Here is a 27,582-nt window from a genome sequence, read left to right as displayed (position 1 = left end):
GATAAATTTACGTGTCAATATTATTTTGATCGCCACAATCGGTTACAATTTTTTGTTGGCGTTTGTCTCAATGGTCTTCATAGGCTTGGTACACATATTTGGTGACCAGTGTCACCGTTTTCTTGATGCTGAGCCGTACTTTCATGTGCACACAGATCAGCTTAATGTTATGTGTACGAACCTATTAATGCACTGTAACCCACTTAGACCATTTCGGCGCTGGCATATTTGAGAAATATAAGTTGTCTTCGTTTTAGAAGACACTGCCATAATGAACTTGGGCCTGTCTTTGAACTCCCACCAGGCTACCGAGCTTCGTTTTGGACAGATGGTTTCTTTTTGTTTCTTACAATTTTTCTTACAGTTTTTACCTTAGCTCTGTCTCATGCGAGATAAAAATAAATGCGCTTTTAATGACACAGTAATAAAATCTAGGACAATCGCACGTCAGCTTTCAGCTAGAAATTTCATTTGAAATACGCATCTCACGTCGATATGTCAATATTTTACGTTCGCTTCACGTTGCAGGGCGTACGCGTTTCAGAAATGATAAGTTGTAGACAATCAGTATGAACAGGTGCCCTGCCCTCTTCATCACGGTTATTGAGGCTTACGTCACTGGTATGAGTGTACACATCTCAGCAAGGAACTAAACCAAGTGGGGCAAGGTGGAATACACACTGCTGTCTACAAGTTGCTCTAGGATATATATTTGAAGGTAAGAGAACTGATTTTTGTATCATGTCATCCTGTGGGAGTTACCCGCGATTTGCTTTTATTGGCGATTTAAGACCTGAAAGAAAGTTGGCACACCTGTAAATGAACCAGTGACTCGACTGTCGGCTCAAGGCAGGTAGGCGAGGGATGTTGTCATAAATTTCAAGTATTCTACTTTGTGACAAGTCTCACTCGCGTGTGTCTGGATATGTCACGACTCAACCCAGCGTCGCGAGACAAAGATGGATATGATTGAATGTTAGGTTGATATACTGTTATATTGGGAAATTTGTCCTTATATGTCGTGTCATCATTTAAATGTTTATGCCTAGCTGTTAATCATTGTGATACATCATACAGTACTTCTAATGTCACTCACGACAACGCCTTGTTGCTGTTTTATGGGAAATTTAATCTGTCAGTCTTTGAAATATTTTGACAATATGACGAAACCTGTTGTTATCCATCAAGAATTGTGCCGCTGTTTGATGTGCAATCCTTCTTACATACACTTCAAAAGCAGTTTTGTCAATCCTTTATAATTTGTAAGCATGACATAAATTCCTGAAGCATCTCTGTTCCAAATTTCCTCACAGAAACGCAAATAATGACTCGATCATGATTTGCCACTTGACAAAGTAGAGCCAGTGCTCTGCAGTCCTGGTCTAGACATTGTTATTAGTGGTATATGTGAAACAATACATTAGGTCCGTACGTGTAATTACTAATTAGGGGAATCATTAATGCCAGATTGAAAACATTTGAAAAATCAGACACAGTTATTTGAGAACGTTGAATAATAGCTAGCCTACCATTTGCACTAAATAAAGCCCCCTTTTAAAACAGAATAACTATTGTGTTGTCAGGAATATATCTTGAATGTTGAACGAACAACTGAAGATAAATATGTTATTTGAATTATCTAATAAGATGCAGAGTTAAACAAAATTAATTGTCGTGATTAATACTGTGGATGAAAGTGATCAATTAACTTTCTTGTTCTTTTATTTCATTATTATCACTATACCCAATGCATACCTTTCCATGATGTGTTGGGATAGCCTAGTTAAACCGTTCGCTCATCATGCCAAATGTCCGGGTTCGATTCCCCACTTGGGTACAATGTGTGAAGCCCATTTCTGTTTACCCCAACTTGATGTTGAGAGAATATTGCTATAATGCTCACACACTCACACACTCCAACAATAACACTTGTACTCATTTTTTCGGTATATGTCTTGCTTATTGGATAGTTTATGACTAGAATTAACCTTACATTTGGCTTACTGAATAATATTTTTGACACGTTAGTGGACACAAACCATTGCTTTCATGTATCCTGCTCAAAATATCAAATAAGTGTGTTTTTCTTATACTTCATAATACAAAATACAAGGATTTAACAGTACACCTGAGTTTTGAAGGTTTGCAATATGATGTATCACAATGTGTATCGCGGTATCTTTTTACAAGTAATGCTATTTGGTAGTCTATACACAGCTACATAGGTTTCCAGTAGGGCTGTTACGATTCACTTGCGTATTCGGTAAGGCTGGGACGGGTAACTCGGGTACCCGGGTCAGGTGGGTACTGAGAAGGACCCGGGTACCCACAGGACTATCAGGACCCGTGGTTAATCACATGATACATTGTTAATGACAAACATTACCTACAACACTATGGTTACACTACAAGTCACAAGTCGTTTAATACATGTATCTAAATACGTTTTGCAAGTGCTGTGGTAAAACAATTCCCAATCGGACATTTTGTATCTCTTGAGACCTACCGTGGGTACCCGGGTAGGGTCGGGTAATAGGGGGGTGGGTACCCGGGTAGTAAATTTGGACTCATCCCAGCCCTTTTATTCGGTGAATCAAAATGTATCCATTCATGAATTGATTTCGTTATTCGTTGCCACTAGAATCGAATATTTATGAATATGCAATCATGTGCATTTACATACCCTGTACCTAAAAATATCCAGAAGAACATTATGTGCATAGATTTCTTCAAAGACAACACTCTTATAATATTTAATTTGACAGTATTGTGGTCACAATTTTGTCGCATTTGAGCAGATACTTGTACCTGGATAAGTACTGTATATTAATGTAATATATTCTATTGTATTCATGATTTAATATTCTTATTCGTTACCGTATATTCATGATACAAATTGTATTCGCCTCATAGTGTATTCGTTGCAGCCCTGGTTTCCAGTGGCTTCTTGTTATACCAAGGTTCCGTCTGTCCATCCGTCCGAAAACTTTGTCCGTGCGATTTCTCTTAAACTATTCAGTGTATTCATCTCAAACTTAGTACATATAATCTGTGTCATATGGAGGGGTGCAGTCAACAGAATAAAAATGTTTTTATTAATTTTCCATTTTTTAATGAATTTTTCAAACCCTAACCCTTTCCATTATTTAATTTGAAACTACTGACACACGGGGGTATTAGTGATTCACGCTCATTTTTGTCCTTGTTAAGACCATTTGTTTCCTCATTAAGTGAACCAATTGATAAAACTTTTTCACATGTCACCTCATGTTATTGTACATGTTGAATGCATGGCTGTGTGAGTGAATGCACTTTGGCGGTACATGTCATGATGTGGTGGTGTTATATCTGTATTTACGTCTGTATTAATGTTTGGCAATGAATTCCAAACATATGACCGCCACCGTGGCACAGTGGATAGAGCGTCTGCCTGGAGAGCGTTAGGTCAGTGGTTTGATCCCAGGCCGAGTCATACCAAAAGACCCGTGAAGATCCGGGTTAGAATAGATCATCAGTAATCCATGCTTGCCGTAAAAGGCGACTATGCTTGTCGTAAGAGGCGACTAACGGGAACAGGTGGTCAGGCTCGCTGACTTGGTTGATGCATGTCGTCGATCCCAGTTGCGTGGATCGATGCTCATGATGTCAATCACTGGAATGGCTGGTCCAGACTCGATTATTACAGACCACCGTCATATAGCTGGTATATTGCTGAGTGCGGCGTTAAACAACAAATAAACAAACAAACAAACCATACCAAAAGATGTTAAAAAATTGTACTTGTTGTTAACCTGTGTGGTGCTCGACATTTCGGAAATAAAACAAAGACTGGTAAGCTTAGAGTCAGTATACTGTGTCTGAGTTGGGTATCCATGTTAAACTGTGGCATTGCATCTCAGTGTGCTAGCACTAGAAAACACTGCTAGTCCGGGTTAGTACAAGCCTAAGCCTCTAGTAAATGTCATTAAGAACTTCCAGTTAAAATTAAGAAAATCCCAATTCATGTTTCAAAGTTAAAACTAATTGTAAGGCTTTACAGCCGTGACTTTTATTTAACGGACAAGAGTAAATGAGTAGGGTTTTATGCCGCTTTTAGCAATATGCCATATATATCATGGTAGGGGACACTAGAAATGGGCTTCACACATTGTACCAATGTAGGGAATTGAACCCGGGTCTTTGACATGACAAGCGAATGCTTAAAACACTATGCCACCCTACCACCCTCGGCTGATATTAAAGGATAATGAATATGATGAAGAGGCTGAAATGATTAGTTTTACATTATTACATTGAATTCTACCATGAATTTGGAAGTTACTCGATTCTGATAGGTCAATCAGAGGCTATTAAATCACAATAAACCCCCTCTGATTAAAACAGCTGGTTTGACGACCGCATCACTGTGGAAGCTAATATTCATAGAATACTACTATTTTCAGTCATTGTCGGTAGGCATATTTAAATAATTATATCTACAATTACAGGTTACAAAATGCACGTATGCGGTTACTACAATATTCAAAGGATGTGTGGCAATACATTTCATGCAGAAAAACACGACAGAAATCAACAAATGGAATGTATTTACGTTTTGGAGACAACAGAGAGCTTGGAATTTTGGTGCTTTCATAAAATATGACTGTGACGTCATATTTTTTGTGTCACAATGAGCGATATGACGTCATTATGGTGATGTGTGATGTAGAGCGAAAGCCTTGCAAAGCTTGCTGCGCGTTCGGTTCCAAATTCAATTTAGCAGGGGTTAAATCTACCGGTAACCTAGCTCTACATTGAAAACACAGTATGATTATCTCCTAATTCAATGTGAAGATTCAGTATTTTAGAAAATATGAACTCAATTTATGGAAAACATTTTTTGGCACAAAATACAATTGTAACAAATGAATGGTTTTTTTCCCAAGTTGCCTGCCAAGTGCATTTAGTTTGGAATCCAAGATAACTCCCTGCAGGGGCTGTCCTTGTTATACTGTTGTGTTGGTTTACAGCTGATCATGCTGATGACCACCAGTGTCCCCTCAGAACTCAATGTTGAGTTTGTCGTTGTTCACACCTCTCTAAGCGCTGGTTCCCCCAAATCAGCGCAGTTTGACACTGTGAGGATAACTGCTTCTCTTTGTCCACTGTCAAAGCAAGAGTTGACTCAGCCTTGTGTAAGGTCAGAGGTCAGAGTATTTGGAACCCTCGTAACAGGGAGTCCTGGCTCTCTGCAGCAATGCTGAAGGTCGGCTCTGAGCATCACTTGTACACGGTGAGAGACCTACCTCCCTGTGTAAATTAAGGGACGCTAAGTCGAACATGCTGATCATGCAAAGACAAGAAAATAGAGAAAAACTGAAGACGATGTTTGTTGCTGTTAGTTGCTGTTGGTCTCAAAGGAAGAGTTTCTGTCAGTGTATAGAGTTAGATGATGTCATTCATCCTTCTACAGATGTAAATATATTATCTTTGTTTTGTAAGTCTTGTAGCTTAGACATTTGTAGACATACACATTTGTAGACTTACATTAAGTCTCTGAAATGAAAATAGTTATGGTTTTGAAGTGTTAAATTATGTTTTAGTATATATTAGAAATGAGCCAATTCTTTATGTTCAGATCTATTCTATACAGATCAGATTTATGTTCTGAAGATCTATTATTGTGACAAACTTGAAACTAGACCTGCTTGAGAATTTTTGGATAACTTGGTTTCAGGGTTTAGTTTTAACATGTTTATTGTCTGAATGAACAATGGGATTGAGCAAAACACATTTATGTGGCTCTCATTTACATTTTTGTATAATATTTGAGTATTTTTAACATAAACAACCTATAATAAACATGTATAAATACAACATATGAACATAATTTCCAAAGAAAAATGGGATTGTACAAAAGTCTAGTAGGTGAAATACTGACAAGAAGAAGGGATAAATTTAACAGGGAGTTAAGTACCGGGAAAGATGGCAGATATGTATTTTATGCAACAGGTTTTTAAAGGTAAGGGCGAGGCTTAACGTCGTATTCAAAATAATTTTACACTTACATAGCTGCTAAGCAGCGTGCGAGCGTGCATGCATACAAGTCCGGACAAATAGTAGTTTTATAGTGCTAACCCACTGAAATACCATGCTGCAGTTTACCATGGATACTTCACTCAGATACCCTTTTCTGAGCCAAAAAGTCAATCCATTTTTCCACTAATGTTGAGCACCAGGTAGGTCATCTTTTAACGTCTTTTGGAAGGATGCATATGTACATGCAACAGCTGTAAAGCATGTATGCACTTGGGTTATGTACACTGCATTTGGAAGTGAGTTACATTGCAACTTAAACATGTAATACATATTTATAATACACAAAACATGTCAATGAACAACTGTATATGGTATAATAATCAGTAATACTGTATATGTATATTTAAACTGGCTGAAGACAGGTATAGAAAAAGACATGAAGGTTTAACCAGGGTAACAGTTGATGAAATTATTGATGCATCATGATTGTCAACTATATTAATGACATGTTAAGACATTAATATTTGGCACTGATGCCAACTTATTCTATCTGTAGTATTGATAGATGTAAAAAAAATTAATAAATTTTGATAATTAATAACTGTTGTTGGAACTCGTCATTCTTTATGTTTCTTAAAAACATAAAATGAAAAAGACAAATGTTTGTCCTTTCAGAGCATCTTAATAATAATATTTAATAGATAATAATAATCAGGGCTTGTTAAGCCATGAAGAATATTTCAAGCAACCTACTGATGAAAAGCCCATGAAATCGCCATTGTTGCAGTGTAAAGACTTGCCAAATTTTATTGGGCCACAAAAGTTGCCCTTACTGATTAATGCATGAATTTAACAGTTCCAAGAAGAGGTTTAAGACTAGCCATTGCATCCCACACCATATCAGGAAAGAGTGAGTGAGGGAGTTTGGTTTTACGCCGCTTTTAGTAATATTCCAACAATATCACGGCAGGGGACACCAGAAAATATATATAAGGAAAGATAACAATATTTAGGCTCAATATTAGGGTAGTTGTACCATCCAGATACAGTTTCCTCATTAAAAGTGTTCAAAATTAAAGTCAAGGTTTTCCGTCCTAACATTGGTAAATAGCTGAAGGTATTGGGGGCGCTATATTAGAAAACTCTATAATCAAGGATCCGTCTCTGTTCCATGTGCTATTGATATTTGATATGTTATCACATGTAAATACTTCGAAAGTCAATTCTATCCTTGTACATATTTATTTGGGTCTAAAAGTCCATAAATTTGATGATGATCTTCACTATGTAATATTCTGAACTTGAAGTGCTGTGTAGATGTATGGTAGGCGGGAAGTTCACCGAGATGCTATTGGCATGTTGGGTCACGTCTCCAGCACATCGCTGTTGAACCCTCCATCCGATGAACGCTGCTAATTGCACGCCAATCTATTACTGTATTCACGTGGAACAGCCACGCCTCACTGATCCGTCGGGGAGTGGGTTGGGATCAGTCGGGATAATCGCCTGATCAGCATTCTGTCTGACTAGCCTTAACATGTTGCAATTGTATTGATGTAGGTAGGGATATATTTGAAGTAATCCTTTCCAATAACATTACATGGTATGTTTTATTAAGAACTCATTGGCTTATGTCTGGCAGACTCATCTCTACAGAACCCATAGAATAGTAGGACAACAGATTAATTCTTTTTGCTTTGGTTTAGCAGTCTGTTATCAGATTTTTCTTTTTAGAATAGATAGTGTATATTTTTAAGAGACGTTTACATACAAAGTTTCGTCTTATCCAGCCTTAATAGACTTAAACACTGACAACAAAATACATTATGTAGATAGCCATTTGAAGACATGCTGAAAGGAAAAATAAAATAAATCTTTCATAAATGATACAGCTACCGGTAATACAAAGTCGGTGCCTGCTACACATTTCGCTTACAGTAAATTAACAATGTTAGTGTCTGATGATAACATGATATATTAGATGAAAGAGCAATTGAGTCTCCATGTATAGTGTGCATGATATTGTCAGGTCAGATTGGGATGATTTTATTATCTTCCAGTTAGTTACCTGTAATATGAGTGAGTGAGTGAGTATAGTTTTACGCCGCTTTTAGCAATATTCCAGCAATATCACGGCGGGGGACACCAGAAATGGGCTTCACACATTGTACCCATGTCGGGAATCAAACCTGGGTTTTAAGCATGACGTGCAAACACTTTAACCACTAGGCTACCCGACCGCCCCTCCTGTAATATGAAATATAATGATGAAAAGTTCAAGAAAGTTATGTGCTAGAAGTGGAACTGGCATGGGTAACTCAGGTACTTGCGTCTGGTGGGTCCTGAATAGGACCTGGACACCCAAAGGGCTATCTGGACCCATGGTCAGCTATGTGATGTTTTGTTTAATGACAATAACAATAAAATTCCATGGTTACACTGCAAGTCACTAATGTTTGCATTTTTTTTTCTGACCAATGCATATATTCCTTCTGACTTTTATATGTTTGAGTAAAGATCAAGCTTCAGTCAATTTCTGTGTATTCATGATCAGATCGGTTGCCTGAATCAGAATGGTTTTTGCCAGGACACCGGTAAGACAGTTCCCAATCGGACATTTTCTACCCAACTTTTGAGAATTACAGCAGGTACCCAGGGTGGGTCTGGTGATAGGGGTTTGGGTACCAGCCCTTGCTGGATAGTTATCATTGGCTGCAGATCAAACATTTTGGACAAAGAGCATTTTCCAACTGTATTTTTAATCTTGTCTCTGAATCTAATTCAACTTTGGCACAGTTCCATGAATGATATCCGAACAGTTAACTTTCTGTAGAAGACATCAGGGCTCTTCGTTCCACGGTTCAAGTCCATTGTCACTTCTGTATGTTAGGCAAATTTGTCGTAACGAGATATTTGCATACATCCCCTGTGATTGAAGGAGAATTACTTGTGTCAATATGTTTAGCCTCTGCAGCCATCTTCTTATAATACCTCCATTTGACGAGAGCTCCAGTCATGCCCTGGACATGATGACATTTGTTACACCTGGGTAGAGAGCTGTTCTCTGCAACAAATTACACTCTGCAGGTTCCCTGTACTACAGTGATGTACTGATGACCAGTTTAGTCAATGATTGACCAGCCACTCTGTACAGATACAATAATTGTACCTGTCCATGTTTGACTGTGTAGAAAAAGGGCTTTTCATGCAAAGTTTTAATTTAGAATGTTCAGCCATTCCTTGGATCTGTAAATAAATTGAGGTTTTAGTTTCATTGACCTTTGGACTGAGTTTGTTCACTACCACTTGATCTCTGAAAACAAATTGTCTTGTTGTTATGGTTTTAATAAGTACCCCTTTGTGAAATTACTAAGCACCCATGGTGCTTGTCTGTGAATACAGTAACGTTGCTCCTAATTGTAATAAAGAAGTTGTTCATCAATATATCTTATCCTTACTTAATTTAACCACTGTTTTTTTCTATGAAAATATTTTCATTTTTTAAAACTATATATGTTTGTCTAATGATGTGTCAGTGTTAGATTTTGCCTGAAACACTTGTACCTGTCACTAATTCAACTTATTACCAGATACTCTGCGTTAAGTTTGTGCCACAGCCATACAGATCTTCCACTCTAAACTTGCTCAACTTGTTGTGACAAACGAACTAATTTATTAGTATAACTTACCATGAGTCATGGACTTACAGAGCGTCAGTTATTTTTTAACAGTCTCACAAATACCTAGTCACAAATAGATCTTGTTTCCTTTGAGAAATCTCAGCATCTCCTTGAAGGCGGATCACACTCCGTCTGTTTGGAATGTAGAGGCTCTGAAAATATTCCTGTATTTTCTTACATGTTTTTGATGTTTTTAAAAGGGAACTAAAAATTTATATGAACTTCTATTCATTTAGTTTATGTTTAATCTTTATATCTGTATGGCTTAAACAAGTAAAACATGTTTGGAGAATATTGTTTTTCATGTGAAGATATCTGGCTATGTTAAAGGTATTCTGCTATAATGGTAACTGCTATGTGTAATACATGAGAAACATTTGGCACAAATACTGAACAAATGCTTTGAGAATTTACATAATCATTAGCATTGGCCTTCTATGTTTATGAGATGTTTCAAAACCCTTGCACATTTTTTCTTATTTTCTTGACATTTGAAGTGCATCCAATATGTTTGAAGTGTTTTTCAGTGGCTTGAAGACACAATTATTGAAATGCATCTACAACTTAGGCTGTTTATGTCAAGATAATGTGATCTGTCACCAAAACAGTTGTTAGGAGAGTATGGTTTTTACATAACCATATCTTTAATAATAACATTTTCGTTGTGTTCATTGTAATTCCTACATTCTGATTAGCTGAATGTGTTATTGCATTCATTTCCCAATGAATAAAAAAATTAAGCCGCACCAACTGAAGCGCTACTTTTACTACGCTACACCGATTCATACAGTTTGCACATCGGTTTTTCGATTCATACCTCAATGAACCGAAAAAATACACACAGTCAATCCTTGAGTTTCTTGTTTTCTGTGAATGGCCAAATTATGAAACTGGATACAGCTGTTTCATTTGTCAAAGGAAACAAGTACTCCCACTGCTGTTTCATATGTGAAAGGATCCAAGTACTCCTTCCGCTGTGTATCATATGTCAAAGGATCCAAGTACTCCTTCTACCACTGTTTCATATGTCAAATGATCCAACAACTCCTTCTACTGCTGTTTCATATGTCAAAGGATCCAACTACTCTTTCTACTGCTGTTTCATATGTCAAAGGATCCAAGTACTCCTTCTACCACTGTTTCATATGTCAAATGATCCAACAACTCCTTCTACTGCTGTTTCATATGTCAAAGGATCCAAGTACTCTTTCTACTGCTGTTTCATATATCAAAGGATCCAACTACTCTTTCTACTGCTGTTTCATATGTCAAAGGATCCAAGTACTCCTTCTACTGCTGTTTCATTTGTCAAAGGATCCAAGTACTCCTTCTACTGCTGTTTCATATGTCAAAGGATCCAACTACTCTTTCTACTGCTGTTTCATATGTCAAAGGATCCAAGTACTCCTTCTACCATGTCTACTGCTGTTTCATTTGTCAAAGGATCCAAGTACTTCCACTGCTGTTTCATATGTCAAAGGATCCAAGTACTCCTTCTACTGCTGTTTCATTTGTCATAGGAAGCAAGTACTCCCACTGCTGTTTCATTTGTCAAAGGATACAAGTACTCCTTCCACTGCTGTTTCATTTGTCAAAGGATCCAAGTACTTCCACTGCTGTTTCATATGTCAAAGGATCCAAGTACTCCTTCTACTGCTGTTTCATTTGTCATAGGAAGCAAGTACTCCCACTGCTGTTTCATTTGTCAAAGGATACAAGTACTCCTTCCGCTGCTGTTTCATATGTCAAGGATCCAACTACTCCTTCTATTGCTGTTTCATTTGTAAAAGGATCCAACTACTCCTTCTATTGCTGTTTCATATGTCAAAGGATCCAACTACTCCTTCTATTGCTGTTTCATATGTCAAAGGATCCAACTACTCCTTCTACTGCCGTTTCATTTGTCAAAGGATCCAACTACTCCTTCTATTGCTGTTTCATTTTGTCAAAGGATCCAAGTACTCCTTCTACTGCTGTTTCATTTGTAAAAGGATCCAAGAACTCCTTCTACTGCTGTTTCATATGTCAAAGGATCCAAGTACTCCTTCTATTGCTGTTTCATATGTCAAAGGATCCAAGTACTCCTTCTATTGCTGTTTCATATGTCAAAGGATCCAAGTACTCCCTCTACTGCTGTTTCATTTTGTCAAAGGATCCAAGTACTCCTTCTACTGCTGTTTCATATGTCAAAGGATCCAAGTACTCCTTCCACTGCTGTTTCATTTGTCAAACGATCCAAGTATTCCTTCTACTGCTGTTTCAACAATGTTCAGTTGCTTAACTTACAGAGGAATTACTAAAATGTTGAAGTTTTCCAAAAGATAAACGAAACAGCAGCCTTTGAAATTCATGCTAGTCCACTAGCCCTAGACTACTAAATTGTGCTGAGGACAAGTAAGAATGCAATACTGGTATACCTCATTGACTAGTAGCATCAGAGGGCTATAACTCAGAACCTGTTCTCAAAGCTCCAATTTTGATACAAACTGGAACTGAATAAAACTGACAGAAAATGTAAACATTTGTATCTTGTTGAAGCAGGACTTGCTACAAACTCTGAGAACTAGTAAAATAGTTATTCCACTAGTCGTCTGTATTAGTCTAAGAACCCTCTGAATTTCTTTCTTTCTTTGTTGTTTAACGCCGCACTCTGCAATATTCCAGCTGTATGAAGGCAGTCTGTAAATAAAGATGTTTAGCAATATTACAGCAATATCATGAATGGGGACACCAGAAATGGGTTTCACACATTGTACCCATGTCGGGAATCGAACTTGGGTCTTCGGCGTGACAAGTGAACGCTTTAACCACTGGGCTACCCGACCGCCCCCAGAAGAACGTATCACAAAAAGGAAATGGTTATATTAATTTTTTGTGTATTAGCCTGTTTATGTTTTTTTTACAGTTTCATTTGGTTTGCCAAGCTAGCCTCTTTCTCTCTGACTTCACAATCTGTGACTCTTCATAAGGAGCTTGACATTTATCAAATGTGATATCTAGGTGTTTACTTAAAGTACAGGGTGCTTATTTAGCAGTGACATTATGATTTTAGGCATGCGATAGGCAAGGAATTTTGTCCCCTGCTGGTGCAGTGTGGAAGGTGTGTGTGTGTGTAAAGTATTGAAATGTTCAACAGTTCATGCACATGACCCGTGGAGATTCTGGGTTAGAATAGGTCCCCAGTAAACTTTGCTGGCTGTAAACGGTGACCAAATTGTGGTGACTTAGTTGGTAGCAAGTCATCATGACCCCATGGCTTGGATTGTTGCTTACAATATCAATCACTGGATTATCTGACCTAGACTTGGTTATTTGCAGTCCTGTGTCATATAGGTGGAATATTGCTTAGTGTAGCATTAAACAACAAACACATAAACAAAAATCAGTCACATTAAATACCAATTGGGAGTCGGTTATGCTCTTTTTTTGTATCCTTAATTGATACAGCAATATACCGTAATATCTTTCCATCAATATTCACCTGATAAAAGTGTTGATATTTCAAATCAAAGACAGCTGGTTTGCATTGGTGTTTATATTAACAAATAGTTCTTAATTTTCACATTTTATTTGATGCTGTTTTAATTGCAGTTGAGTTGCCTAACTGTTATGATTAACTTGGTACTGACATGATGTAGTTGTCATGTGTTCACTATTGACATGACGTGACGATCACAGCATGACATACCCCAGTGTAGGGGCATTGCTGTTGACATGACAGCTTCCAGGAATTTATTGTCGATGTTGCATAGTTTGGTTATGTGGCATTTTTGTCAATCTCAACAAACATTATAAAATGTCTAGTGTTTGCATTACAGTGGAAACTCTCAACACGCCAACTTGGTGAAGAAGATATCGCCAGGGGCGCTTGATTCTATGCACTTAATTTGAACTGGCGTATTTTGAGTTTGGAGATCAACTTTCAATATTTATTGTTTATCCCATTATAATGTTTTAACAGCATGATCATGACAGTAACTACTGTTTCATTGCAACAGATTTTTGGATTATTGTGCAGGAATGGGAATGTTGTTATTATGTCATGGGTAGCAATACTTAAGTTGTTTCGCACAGCTTGTCAATAAAAAATCTGGATGGGGTTAACTAGTGATTGATAAGATGAGCAACAATGACACAAAATCACCCAAATCACTTATTTATGATCTGCCAATCGTCAATAAATAGCCTTCATGGAGTACTGGGGACCTATAGAACAGTACCCTAGCACCCTATGCTTGTCGAAAGAGCCCAAATAGGGTAGAATAGATCCCCAGAAGGCTATGCTTATCGTAAGAGCCAAAATAGGGTAGAATAGATCCCTAGCAGCCTATGCTTGTATTAAAGCCTAAATAGTGTATAATAGGTCCCCAGAAGCCTATGCTTATCATAAGAGCCAAAATAGGGTAGAATAGATCCCCAGCACCCTATGCTTGTTGTAAGAGCCAAAATAGTATATCATAGGCCCCTAGAAGCCTATGCTTATCATAAGAGCCAAAATAGGGTAGAATAGGTCCTCATCAGCCTATGCTTGTCGTAAGAGCCAAAATGCTGGGGACCTATTCTACCCTATTTTGGCTCTTACTACAAGCATTATGAGGGTGTTGGGGGGACCTATTCTACCCCAGAATCCCCTTGTAGCATCATTATGATGTGTAGTAAATGTAAACTATATGAGCAGAAGGTGGCAGATATTAATGATCTTGAATAAGTTACTCAGTTTGTGAGTGTGCTTCCTGGAAATCAATCCTTGTCCATTGTTGCTTCCCTCGGTAATGTCAATGCAGCTCGAACATGAACAGACATGATCATTGTTGCATTAGAAGTATATGTAGAATTCATTTTTAAGGAGGTGTGGCAATGTATGTAGAATGGTTATTGAATTTACCATATTCGCCATGTAAACAACAGTGCACACAAACACATCTCAACATTTGATTCTGACGCGTGGAATTTGTATGACCATGTTGACAGCAGAGCTCCAGATAAGCTGCGTATCTGCGTGAAATACGCATCAGAAATGCAGAAATACGCAGTAAAATATAATCCAAGCGTATCAAATACGCAACGAACATTACAGATACGCTACAAAAATAAAACTTGTGCGTATCATCAAAATATTGTGAAGTAACCCTGCGTATTTGATTAGCAAATGAGCAACTTATATTGAAATTATAAGTTGGCATTCCGTCAACCTTGCCAAACTCATCATGATCATTTGCCATCACACTTTCTTGTGGATGTATCGTGGTATTTTTGAGTCCTATAAAGCTCTCGAACCCACACGACATCAGTTTGCAGGGACTAGATGAATAGTGTTTTTAAATATTTAACTTAAATACCCACATGTGTAAAAACTAGTGGGTAACAGAAATTTGAATACGCACCTAGAATTACTGATACCCAATGATTTTAAAATGCATGGGTAAAATACCCACAACACCAAAAGCTTATCTGGAGCTCTGTGACAGTAAAGCATTTTTCCCTATATGTTTTTCGTTGTTCCCGTATTCGTTTCCATCAGTATATATGAACATGCTTAATGAACTGATTTGATAAGTTTTCATTTCTCTTTGAGTGAGTGAGTGGGTGAGTGAGTATGGTTTTACTGCACGTATTGCAATATTTCAGCAATGACAAGGAGGGGTACTCCAGAAATGGCCTTCACACATTGTCCACATGTGGGGAATCAAACCCAACCTTCAGTGTGATGAGACTGAATGCTTTAACCACTAGGCTCCCCAACCACCCCTTATTTCTTCTGTTGACACACCTCCCACCTGCCAAAGGAAACATCTTTATCCGTGCCCTGTGCACACTTGAAAGACACAACTTTACTATTCCTTGATCAATAGAATATCAAGGATAAAGTTATGGGGTTTTCAAAATAGATGACCATTTTGGCATATTCATAACAGTTGAAAATTAAAAATTAGCATAAATTTATTCTTTTCTTGAAACTCTTTTTTAATGAAAATATACTCAAATGTAAGTTGTTGATTATTGTATAAGGTAATTGTAATAGGAGTTAGACAATATTGTTTTGGCCAATGCAAAGCATCATCAGTATTCACTCCTGACAATGTCAGTGTGATGCTACGCGGCCGTCTTCTCCGGATATTTGAGGAAGTCAAACATACTCATTGTCCTGATTGCACAATCTGCCATTGAAACGACATGCTCGGAATTCATTCAACAGGAATGTGTGTTTGACAGCGCTAGCCTATTTCTAGCCGGCCACAAATACCGTAGGTAAATCTTGGCAGCATGCCTGGCTAGTGGGACACCTACTGTCTTCCACTGCAGCTAAACAAGGCTGTGTCTGTATATAGCACGTAGTTGTTATTACTGTCAGACATCCACTTAGAGACAGTGTTCACTTAAGTTTTTCTATTGATGTAAATATTTGACACATTAAACTTTAATGTATAAGATTATTCATAAAGCTGAACTGAATGATGTGGTATTTATGAAGTATAAGAGTTTTGACCTGGTATGATTCGGGTGTATTCTTGTATGGTGTGGAGGAGCGATACAGGGAGTGTTTTGTGGGAGTGAGTTTTTCCGGTGTTTTTTCTTTGTTAATCTTTGTTAATGACAGATATGTATGCACACGAGAATGTCATACGTTTTGAATACATGTTTGTCACAGTGCAGTCCCATTAAGGTAGGTTCAGGCATGTTCTGTACTCTGAACAGAAATGTCACTGATGTGTGTCTGTGAATTACTACAAATGTGGGATTTCATTTTAAGTAAGCATGACAAAGGTTAATTGATGCAGAAATGCTCGTTTGTCCTTTGCACAAGTAGATCTATTTGAACCCAAGGCAGAAGCATGCAGGTTTTGAGATTACATTTTGTACACACAGACATGGCTGCAGAAATACTGCAGTCCCACACACTGACCAGTAAATACCTACCTGTCCCAGACCCTACAGACACCAGCTTGTCTCAGACCCTACAGACACCTGCCCATCTCAGACCCTACAGACACCTGCCTGTCCCGGACCCTACAGACACCTGCCTGTCTCAGACCCTACAGACACCTGCCTGTCTCAGACCCTACAGACACCTGCCTGTCTCAGACCCTACAGATACCTGCCTGTCTCAGACCCTACAGACACCTGCCTGTCTCAGACCCTACAGACACCTGCCTGTCTCAGACCCTACAAACACCTGCCTGTCTCAGACCCTACAAACACCTGCCTGTCTCAGACCCTACAGACACCTGCTTGTCTCAGACCCTACAGACACCTGCCTGTCTCAGACCCTACAGACACCTGCCTGTCTCAGACCCTACAAACACCTGCCTGTCTCAGACCCTACAGACACCTGCCTGTCTCAGACCCTACAGACACCTGCTTGTCTCAGACCCTACACAGACCTGCCTGTCTCAGACCCTACAGACACCTGCCTGTCCCAGACTCTACAGACACCTGCCTGTCTCAGACCCTACCTGTCTCAGACCCTACAGATACCTGCCTGTCTCAGACCCTACAGACACCTGCCTGTCTCAGACCCTACAGATACCTGCCTGTCCCAGACTCTACAGACGCCTGCCTGTCCCAGACCCTACAGATACCTGCCTGTTGGTCTACTTTTTTATTGCTGAATTTTGATTTTGATACATTCCACATTTATTAAATTTGAGGCAGCAGTGAACTAAGTAATCTATAAAAGAACGCTGCACATTGCAGTGTAGAGTGGTGCCCTGCCTCACAGTGCAGTGCTGCTGACCCAGCTGTGTAAAGTCTAGGTATATCAGGCTTGGAAGACTGTAGCCTGATGCCCTGTTTAAGCGATGTGATGCTGGTGTCTATGTGCATATCTAGGAGGTGTTACAACTGCGATGTGAACATTGCTTTGTGGAATACATCTGTTGCTCTAAATCTGCATTCACCACAGTGGCTGGGTAATACAGGGCTGTGATCTCACAACTTTATTTCACAAAGTGATCAAATCCTCATCCACAAGCGATCTTGGTGCAGTAACAGTCGTAACTCCCTATCTTAAACATAGACTTAACACTGGCAGATCAGAGGAGGTGTGTAGGGAGTGAGCACCAGCTCTTGCCTCTTCCCCCTATTTTTTCAAACACCTTACATGTTTACTGTGCCCATGGACCATGGCCAAGTCACTTTTACAAGACCCCGGATCCACCACTGCTTATGATTGGTGGAAGGTTAGCCAAGTGGTTACGGCATTCACCATGAATGTTTGGGTTTGATTCCCATATGGGTACACTGCTAATGGATAGTGTGTCTTACTGTGTCAGTGTGGGAATATGGCTAAAAGCAGCATAGGACCCTAGATAACTAGATATTTAGATGGCAGTGTTGTGTATCTTTGTGTCAGTGTCATCTATATTCATCCCGGCATCAGGATTTGTTAGTAGATACTGATCCGCAGGAATATTGCATAAGTGGCTTTCAACTCAATTTACTATCCCTACAAAGCAGTCTCCATGCTTCCATTCTGTTGTAACTCCATGTTGAAATAAGGAAGTTGGATACAATGCAATTTTTTTCTGCGGAAAACACGTTTTTGTTACAGATGTAGCGATTGTGTATGCTCTGGTGACATGCTTCATTCCGATTCGCTTTATAGACGGGGGTATATAAATTAGTATAAATTTTGAAGGCTTGTACAGGGGGGGTTGCCTTATGTCGCTTTATAGATATGCAGTATCATACGGTTTTCATTGAGTGTTGGTATAAGATAAAAAGCTTTGAATATCTTTAAGGAAACTTGTACCAGGAATAGTGTCTTTGTTTCAGGGAAGCTACAACAGAAACATAAAATACTTCCTTATATTGTACGTACAGATTGAAAAGGTCATCAAGTTGACTGGAATATTTTGTAATTTGTTGTTAATGATTTGGTAAAAAGATCAGTCATATTTGAAAACAACAACATATGTTAAGACCATACAAACAGCTTCTACCTTCATCTTTGTTTTTACTTAGCAAGTAGCGGTCAGGTTGCCTCATGTTTAAAAAACTTGCTTATCAAGGCTTACCAAGGCCTACCAAGGCTGGGTTTGATTCCTTACTTGGGTGTGTGAAGCCCATTTCTGGTGTCCCCTGCCGTGATATTGCTGGAATATTGCTAAAAGAGGTGTAAAACCATACTCACTCACTCACTGGTACAATGTGTCAAGCCTACTGTTGATGTCCGTGCCTTGATTTGGCTGGAGTAATGCCACAAATGGCCACTCATTTTCACCTTCTGTCAGTAAATATGTATGAACATTTAGTATTTGGGACTGATGCATTTATTTATTTTGTCTAGCAGCAATGACACGCTAACTTCACCTAGTTTTCAACACCACAGTTCTTTAACTTATATCAACACTTCACTTTCACATGGCAGGGTGCATTACGATATTTATAGCCCAGTCAGCCATACTGGTGCAAGCTCCCAGGGTAAACACTAACACAATATCAACTAGGTTATAAAGATACTTATCACTCTATGCATGTAACACCCCACTATTTGGCATACACCAAGCCCTGTGCCATTGTGCCCCTGTACCTATACTTAAACAGTCAGGTGTATTTATATCAGTCATACTTTCCCACGATTGAGCTTCTGTGGGTGTACCGTAAGTAGTGTAATAGCATTGGGTTTTGGGTTTTGGTTTGCCTTTTAAATCAACACTGCACCTGTAGCAACCTGTAGATAATTGGAGTCTGGACTAGAAGAACTAGTGATTGATGTAAGGCACCTTCTAAGCAGTTACAGAACGATGACATACAATCGGTCAAGTCACCATGCCTGTCCACTCAATCCAATAATGAAAGGCCTAAATGACAAACAGACAGCTGGAGATGAAATCCCCTGGCAGGTATAGAGGAGCACACAGGGGTGCTTACCCCTCTTTTTTCATTCATCTTACTTGTTATTTGCGCACTTGTCCAAGTCATTTCGTGACTTGGGTATTGTGTGCACCCCACCCTTTTCAAAATCCTTGATCTGACTCTGATCTCAATGTTAGAATCCCCATGGAGGCATGGCTTTGATATAAAGAGGTAATGATGTGAATACATAACACACAGGTAAGGCCTTTGGTTCATCTTGATTCGAGGTGCCTTGGTTCCAGGTAACTAGCGTAACTTGTGATTCAAACTTTGATATTGTTAAAGTCTTCATTTTCTGGAACGATAAAGCCAGATGCTTTTCTAAGACTCTCCAGAAGTAAGACTCTGCAACTCATTGTGCAGAGTTATGTCCCTTAGGTTCAGATCCCAAATTCACACTGATCATGATCCTTGTCCTGTCAAAACGAAATGTGCGATCGTTGATTCCACCAAGAAGTAAATGTTTATAACCATGATAACCTGTGTAACTTTGTGCCTTCTCACACATTAATCTGTTGCCATGTCATAAAACCAATAATTTTTGCAGTGAAAACCACCCAGCTCATTTTGAAATGATATTAAATTTTTTGTGTATTTTTATGCTCTATGGAAATTAGATATCCTTTCCCTGATGAATTTCTTCATAAAAGTAGTTTCTATTTTCATGTAATTTTGTGGGGTACCAACATTTTCACAGCCGAAACCTATTATTCACCGGTTTGTATTATAGGATAATTACAGTATAGTGAGCCTTTCATCTCACCTGATCTGAACAACCTAACTCAGGTTCTCATGACAAGTGGCCAGTTGTTTCACCTGACTTGACCCGACCTCATCCGACTCTGACATGTAATCTGGGTCAACACACAGTTGGCAAAAAGCAGGTGCTCTGACTTAAAACCAGGGTGGAGACGGGAGATTGTCTGTCTTGCTGTGCTCGTCAGATTGAGGCAATTCCTCACTGGAGATTGACCACTTTCACTTCTAATATTGTTATAGCAATGTATTTCCAACTGGGCAGAATTCATGAGGATTTGTAAGGGTTATTTCTTTGGCACTGTCGGGGTTCTTTAAGCGTCATTGACCATCTCCTGAAAAAGATATTGCCTTTTTATTGCCAATTGAGAGGCCTTACAGGTTTTTATTATAAGCAAGTGTCGGCCACCTTATGTGATAGAGACTAGGTGTTAAACAAGATCTTCATGCACCAGTTCTTTTTAACCAAAACAATACATTTTGATACAATCTTGCATACATTTCCTCATTGACTTTTTATTTTAAACATTCCTCTGATGTCGTTTTACGTGTTATTCTTACTGGCTTGTGCCTTGCACTAAATATGAACTCAGTAGATCAAATTATGGGATAGTGCTAACATGCTGTATTTACTGTATTAAGTGTTCTGGGGCCTTAACAAATTGACATAATAAAAACCATACACAACAGAGAGTAGGTGCTTATTATGGTGCCTATGGTATTTGAAAGTTTGTTTTATGCCATAGAGAGTATATATCATGTATTTTCCTAGCCTGAAGTGACGTCATCCGGTTACCTACACATGGAACCTTAAATCCTTTGGTGCCCGGACTTTTCAAGTAACTGCTGCAAAAAATGGAAAGCTCTTCCACTTGTCCTCAGAACCCCATCACTTGATAAAAGCAGTTTTGTTTGATAACTCTTGTTTACACATTTATATGTGTTGTCAGCACTTTCAGCATATTTTGTTGTGTGGAAGTTAGCGCGTTATAAAGAATACCTCTTATTATTATTAATTGATCTACAGTCCTCTAAATAGAATTTTGAATTTGTTTTGCTCTCTAACAATACATTGGTCATGTTGGTGTGAATAATTATATTATTCCCTCCGTGGACCTATTGTTCCATATTCATTCTAGCAAAGACGTGTATCTCTATACGTCTTTGATTCTAGACATAAATGTGATGTTGGTCATTCTTTCAACACATATTTTAAGGGCAATCAAGACAGAAATTTAATTCTTTTCATCCAAGACACACACAGATTTTCTGAAAATGTATTTTATCTTAATCTAAAATGCTTCCTTCTCTAGAAGATTAATAGCTGCCCCACACTGTGGTCTTACAAGTAACATTGTCCAGTGGCTAGAGTCAGCCATTCTCACCCTTTGTAGATCTCGGTGATTGATAAGTGTGTAATCACTAGTTATATATGGATGTGATAAAGTGTTGATACTCTCACGTTCCCAGGTGTGACCCTGACCTTTGACCTGCTTTTAGAGGTATGCTGCTTGATATTGTCGTTCAAAATCTCTTGGCCACTGCTAGCCAAGTCACACGATATATGATGTTGAAATTTCAGGGGAGTACATTGATCCGGCACTGACTCAATGGGCTCTGAATCAGACGTTTCAAATTAGTATGTTATTATGTATTGTAAATGTGATTTTTATGGAAGATACAGACTTTTTCCCTCACGAAAGAGGAAGCCAGTTACCTGTAGTTGAACAAATGATATATACACTATATACACTAGATATATATGATATGTACTAATCGGGAGTTTAATTTCCTCTCGCTGGTGGGAATCTTGGCTACATTTTCAGAAACTATTTGGATAACCTTATCAATTATTGTTGTTGGAGAATATGAATTTGTTCCGCAATGTGATTTGTTGAAAAACTTTGTTAAACACTGTTAAATAGGATTTAACTGAAGATCGGAACTTTCTTTATTTATATGTGTCATTTTTTTCTTTGTCCCAACTTTGAAAAATAAGGCATTCTGCATGACAATGTTAATATTATATTCAGTAGATATTGAGTTTAATAGTATATAACAGAACAACAGTCAGTGTGTTTGGGTTGCTGGTAGGAATGTGCTGTGGATGTACCAGCTGGTGGCTGTTTCCTGGGGCATGAACACTATGTGTGCTTGGATAGCCCAGTGGTCCACATAGAGGAGAGTATTCTCAGGCCACAACAAGTTGATTATTTGGTTGTCTGATGATTTGTCGAAGTTTAGGAGCTGTTAGCAATTATTTGTCTTGTCTGGAATCGAATAACCACTATTTGTTGTAAGAGGGGATTATGATGATGATGATGATGATGATGATGATGGTCTTGTCTGGAATCACAGTACCTACTACTTGCATAAGAGGGGATGCTGGTGTTGCTGCTGATTTGATGATGATGATTTGTCTTGTCTGGAGTCAAAGTACCTGCTACTTGTGCAAATGGGGTACAATGACATGCATCAGCATCTGACCACCCATCCCATTAGTTGCCTCTTGCTACAAGCATAGTCACCTTTTACGACAAGTATGGGTTGCTGAAGATGTATTCTTTGTTGTGTCATCCTAAAGTTGAGGTGGTGAATCCTACTTTGACTGGTCATGCACCTTGTGTGCTGATCTTGTTAGTTACAGGATGCCATTTTCTTATTTTGTTTGGGACACAGGTAGCCTCCCACTATACACCGACTAGCTGTGATAGAAGGGAAATACTTTTTAAGATCCTTGGTAGAATAGGTCTTCAGCAACCCATGCTTGTCGTAAAGGCGACAAACGGGATCCGGTTGTTGATCCATGTCATCGATCCCAATTGTGTGGATCACTACTCATGATGTCAATCACTGGATTGTCTGGTCCAGCTGGAATATTGCCGAGTGCAGCGTTAAACTACAAACAAACAAACGAAATACCGTTTAAAGCGGCGTTATACCAAACTCACTCACTCATTGATGTAGACAACAGAGAGCTGTACACTCACTCCTGTTTTCTCTTGCCCAGGTCTAAACAGTGTTGATTAAAATTTGCTATAGAACACCAACTGTAAGCAGGGTTAGAAACTATCAGTTTTCGTCCACTAGTCCTTATAATGATAACATATAGCAAAACCCTTAAAAAGGCCAAATTTCTACTAGTCCTTTTGACACCTTTACCATTGGGCAGTTTGGCAAGGACTATAGGACTAGTGCCAATTTCTAACACTGCTGTAAGTAACCTATTACAGTGGTAAACTTTAACTGCAAATAGTTGCCTGATGGTGTTACACATGATCTAGTCAGTTCTGGATGGCTGATATTCGGTAAGCATGGACAAGAGGCTGTTTATTCCACCAACATCTGGCACTCCATCAACATACAAGATAACACGTTCAGCCATATAGTTCATACTTTGACTTAGTATGCTTGGCCCCCATTAAGCATTTGATGCAGTGGTTGACAGATCAAGGGCCCCTTTCACTAACAATAACAGCTCTACATCTAACGAAGTCCTATGTTAAACTATGGGCTTCTGGCAGACGTAGTGCATCAGTTGCTTCATGAAAAGGGACCCCAGATCTCTCAACCATTGCATTGTGGCACATGGTTAATGGGAGTCAAGCACGTGACCCAGGACAGCTGACAATACTGACCTTAGAATTTCATCATTTATATTGGATGTTTTTTATGACCTGAATATGACACATACATGGATGTTAATTTAACTAGATTGCCAAGATTGTAAAGAGCTAGAGCCATTGCTGTTCACATAGGCCATACACAGGAGCCATGGGGTAATTTTCATATAATTTTATGTATCATCCTTAAATGTACTTGTGGAACCTCTTCTGAGCTGGAATCCCCTGTGGGTCTACACACTTGAAGGAACCTGCTTAATAATACCTGTATATCAACCTCCATGGTATGTGGATAGAGCGTCTGCCCAGTACAGTCTCTGGTTGTGTCATACCAAAACACATTAGAAGGGTAACCTGTCTGTAGCATGGCATTAAAGTGATAAAACAAGGACTGGTTGGTCCGGAGTCGGTTCGGACTGCATGCTATTTCAGTGGACTAGCATAAATCTGGACTAGTACAAGCAGCCAAACACCCACTTAGAAGTGCAGTACAAGCCAGTAATGTTGAGCATGATCATGATGATGTTAAACACCGTTTCAACTCACCTTCTGCCTGTAGACAGTGAGTGAGTTGGGTTTAACGCCGCTTTTAACAGTATTCTAGTTACATCACGGCGTGTCAGCTTAGTGTGGGAGGAAAGCCTGAAGTGATGCAGGTCTAAGACGTTTACCACTTCGGTGAAACCCACGAGCACGAGTATGGTGCTGACAAACCTAGAAACATAATCGGGGTGAACCGGGATTCGAACCAACAATCATAGGTTTCTGGCGTGCACAAGGGACGCAACTCTGCACAGCGAATCGCGGCGCCTCAGACAACTGGGCCACCCGTGCCCACCCTGTAGACAGTGCATTGACAGATCTTCTATCAAAGTTTATATGGAGGAGGATTTGTTTTCCAACTGCTCAAGACTTGGGTCATCACATGTCATCATTCTTGAACGCTTTGCCTCCCATGATGGAGCCTATCGGGATCTGAGGCTGACAAATTTCCTTCTTGATTACGGATGGTTCTGTTACATCTGCCACATGGCCATTAGAAATAGACAGTAAGTGGTTGTGTTACTTGCAACTGGTCCTGCTACAACAGAGACCATCTTGAACACTATCCAGATAGTCTTCACATGGTTGGCCAAATGTTTTACAACATGTGAATGGTTCATCATCACTTACAGTGAAATATAGTTCTCTGATAGGTGCACAGGTCTGTCACAATTGCCTCAGTTTACATGCATTGTCCATATATAGCTAGACTAACGTTTAGTCCCAGAAATAATTTATCTTATTTGAAAATATTTGTCTACAAAATAAAAAGTGAAAATCCAAATGGATCCCAGAACAATGCTAAATTTTTCTGAGCTGAGGCCTTCTAGACTTGCCAATTATTTCTAGACTTAAGTCCTGATCAGTTTCATTCATTCTCTAGTGTCTGGGAGAAAGAGCACCAAATAGTCAACTGCTACCGATCGTTGCAGATGAAGGTGATCTTGATAACAAACAACAAGTTCCCTACAGTTGGCTGCCTAGTTGTTTAGTGGTCTTGTATATGTTTTCACAATCATCACAAGACTGTTGTGATTTAGGGTTTTACATTGAGCAATATTTCAGTTGTATCATTGATGTTAAGAACTTTGCTGAAGATGGCACTGACAAACCAAGGATAATAGTCTGAGCCAAAATGGGATTCAAACCCATGATCAGCAGGTACTGGCATGGCTAAGGGGTGCAGCTCTGCACAGTGAATGTTATTATAAGGGTAGATTTAGGGCTCTGTTAGTGAAAGGGTTGATAAGTCTGGAGAGCGGAAGGATGTAGGTTTGATCGCCAGCCTCATTAAGATGTTTAATGATGGTACTTGTTGTTATTCTGTCTATTGCTCGGGATAACAGACACACACGTCTCTAAATAAGTGCAGTAATTTGGAACGCTTCATTAAACCCAATTTTACGTCACCTCCACTGACATCAAGTGCACGTACAGATTAAGTACATGGAGAAACTACTGCCTATGCCATTACTTAGTAGATCTGGGATGAGCGTGACGGTGGCACACTGAGTGAACTCCACACACTGAAGCACCAACACAAATCCAACTTTATGATCAATTTGTCTTTCACTGGCTACAATAGGGCACACGGCTTATGCACTTTGTGATGATATGCTTGGATGAATGTATGGTACTGGGAGGTTGATGTTGTTTGTGCTTGGCTTGATGATTCTTTGTGGCTTTGATTTCTGTTAGTACACGAAACTGTTGCAAGGCAAAAGATGCCATGTCAGATCAGGAATGATCAGCTGTAAGTATATTTGTTTAGATATTATTAATATTAGTATGAAAGGAAATAATGGATTTTCTTTCTTACTGGTTTTGAATAAGTATATTTGCATCTAGGTAGCAATATAAGAACTGTAATGGTCTTTAGGGATCACATCCGTTTAAATCTGTGAATTATTTTGTATGTATTATTTAAATAATCAGTTTACACGCTGACAATATAACCATGATAACACACAAGCATTTGCACATGGACAACCATTTACATCCATTAATGTATTGCCTTTCAAAGAGGCTAGTTTGCCATTAGGAACAATTTCTTGTTTACAGAGTTTCTTTGTCTGTATGCTGATGGACTAGCAACAGAATATCAACGTTAAAATGTGTTGTTCAGGCGGATTTAAGCATGATGAGGTTAACTTCCTGAAACAATTCATATGATAGATGTTATATTATATTAATTGTTTCAGGTGAACTCCTCATCATACTTAAATCTGCCTGGACAACACATTTTAACTTGTAATTCAATTGCTTAAACATGTGAAAACAAAAAATTATTTGGTGTAAATTAATTAACTTTAAGCTTTTTTAATATTGTGGTTCCATCTTTGCAGGAAAATATAAAAAAATTAATTTTGGCCTGACTTCGTTGACAAAGAATACTGTATGCTTATTTCAAAACTGATATTTCATAATTGTAAAGATAAATATCCGGTAACAGCAGTTGTCAGCCAACAGTATACAGCCAACTATGTATGTTGTGTTGAAAGTGTAGTACAAGACCAAATCTGCAGACTCGGGACAAACTGTTCAGGCAGCCATGTGTAGCTTGCAGCCTACCAGGACATTTAACTCTGGATGCAAAATTCCTTCGAACTTTGTGTTAACTTACATTGAGCTCAGAATGTTTTGGGGTAACAATATGAAAAGTAATAAACTGTTTATCTTATATGAGGTATGAATGTTGTGTGTAAGGTATCATGGACATTCTTGGGACAGTTTTATGAGTTCATGATTTTTGACATGAAAAACTGTGTGAAGAATATGGTAGACATACATAGTGTGCTGTTGTCTTGTGATTTGGATTCTTGGATAGCATTGGTCCCCTGTGAGTAACATATATTAGTTACTCGTAAGAGGCAACTATGTAGATTGGTGTTCAGGCTTGTTGACTTGGTTGATTGTGTGACATCATTTGCTGGCAAAGGATGTTGCTCGTAATATCAATCACTGGTTTGTCTTGTCCATGCTCAATTATTTACAGACTAACGTTGTTTGTTTGTAGTTTAACGCCGCACTCAGCAATATTCCAGCTATACAACGTCGGTCTGTAAATAATTGAGTCTGGACCAGACAATCCAGTGATTGATATG

At 38.8% G+C, this 27,582-nt stretch overlaps 1 protein-coding gene across 3 annotated transcripts in view; it reads left to right on the top strand.

Annotated features, from left to right (window-relative positions):
* Positions 1-632: 632 nt before the first annotated feature.
* LOC139462427 (ras association domain-containing protein 8-like) overlaps positions 633-27,582 on the top strand; it is a 78,170-nt gene continuing 51,220 nt past the window's right edge. The window contains exon 1 of one of the 3 annotated variants that reach the window (XM_071244133.1): positions 633-718. The gene's annotated coding sequence lies outside the window, so the exon portion shown is untranslated. Of the gene's footprint in view, positions 719-16,337; positions 16,363-26,149; positions 26,232-27,582 lie in introns of those variants that run through there. The other 2 variants (XM_071244135.1, XM_071244134.1) reach the window with 2 other exon arrangements.

This window comes from Haliotis cracherodii, unplaced genomic scaffold (genome assembly GCF_022045235.1).
Source record: "Haliotis cracherodii isolate W230 unplaced genomic scaffold, xgHalCrac1.p SCAF_15, whole genome shotgun sequence".
NCBI classification, from domain to species: Eukaryota; Metazoa; Mollusca; class Gastropoda; order Lepetellida; family Haliotidae; genus Haliotis; species Haliotis cracherodii.
Note: the sequence above shows the minus strand (reverse complement) of the source record. Positions and strands in the feature narration are given on the sequence as shown.